This window comes from Mandrillus leucophaeus, unplaced genomic scaffold, assembly GCF_000951045.1.
Source record: "Mandrillus leucophaeus isolate KB7577 unplaced genomic scaffold, Mleu.le_1.0 Scaffold1, whole genome shotgun sequence".
Taxonomy (NCBI): domain Eukaryota; kingdom Metazoa; phylum Chordata; class Mammalia; order Primates; family Cercopithecidae; genus Mandrillus; species Mandrillus leucophaeus.
Window position 1 is genome coordinate 13,863,125 of NW_012098097.1, and position 1,400 is coordinate 13,864,524.

A 1,400-nucleotide genomic window follows, 5' to 3' on the forward strand; every position below is an offset into this window, starting at 1 on the left:
AGGAGATGCACTTGTAAATGGAGATTGCCTTTATAGATGTAAACTTCTTTTACAAAGAGTTTCAAAATAACCACCTATGTGTTAGAATGTTGCATTTTGGTTTTTAAACTTAGCTTGTTTCTTAATTAGATGACTAGATAAATTAGATTACCCTGAAGAGTAGAGCCCTTTAATGAAAAGTGGAGAGCAAGCATGGAGTTTTTAAGGCCTAATCTTTAAATATGCATGAAGCAGGCACAGCTGGAAGGCAGAGCACAGATCCTCCAAAATCAAAGATCCCATTTTTACGCCAAATCCTGGGTCCCAGAAAGAAGGGAGCGGCGTGGGACTGGCCGGTGCAATGCTCCCACGGTGCATTTCATCTCAGCACGGGAGTGGATGGGGCGATGCTCCCACGGTGTGTTTCATCTGAGCACGGGACTGGACGGTGTGGTCATCCCACGGTGCATTTCATCTCCTCGCGGGACTGAACGGTGCGATGCTCCCACGGTGCATTTCACCTCAGCACGGGACTGGATGGCGCAATGCTCCCACAGTGCATTTCATTTCGTCATGGGTCTGGACAGTACAATGCCTCCACAGTGCATTTCATCTCAGCCCAGGACTGGATGGTTCAATACCCCCACAGGGCATTTCATATCAGTATGGGACTGCACGGTGCGATGCTGCCACAGTGCATTTCATCTCAGCCCAGGACTGGACTGTGCGATACCCACACAATGCTTTTCATTTTGTCATGGGACGGGAAGGTGTGATGCCCCACGGTGCATTTCATTGTAAGGACATTCCCTGGAGGCTGGTGGGCAACCCAGAGCTCTAACTGAACAGTAAAGTAGGTTAGTTGCTGGCCACGTGCAGAGTCCAATTATTTAGAGTGAGGTCTGGCACAAATAAGGTTATTTATTCCAAAGCTAGCTTGGGGAAGTGGCACAGGCATCTGTCTTGCCTTTAGCTGTCCCATTTTGCTTTTGGAACAGAAAGTAGGCACTTCTAAAAGGCAGGGGAGGAAGTGAGCAGGGGCAGAAGTGGGTTCATGCTAACTCCAGTGCCTTATCTATCAGGTGGTCGAGCTAGTGACTGCTGGCACTTTTGTGGGCAGGCCATTATCTCTCCAGGCCACCTCCTGATAAGGGAGTTCCGTAGCAGGCATGCTTTGGTCTGTAAATCAACTGTTAATTCTCAAGGAGTTAGACGCACTTGCCAAGGGATCTCGAGGTACTGTCCGGTGAAGAAGGGGAGAAAAGGCTAGATTTGCATGTCTAAAGGGCTAAGTAGGAAGTCAGGAACTGGGAAAAGGAGAAAAAAAGAGGAAAAAATAATTAAACATCTTTTAGAAAAATGGGGGTACTCGGAAACAAAGCCAGTCATCCCAATCTGTGGTCAGCCTATCGCCCGGGGAG

General features: G+C 48.1%; 1 protein-coding gene across 1 annotated transcript in view; it reads right to left on the reverse strand.

Annotated features, from left to right (window-relative positions):
- Positions 1–1,400, reverse strand: part of EIF4A3 (eukaryotic translation initiation factor 4A3) — a 52,018-nt gene that overhangs the window by 49,747 nt on the left and 871 nt on the right. The window lies entirely within an intron of this gene.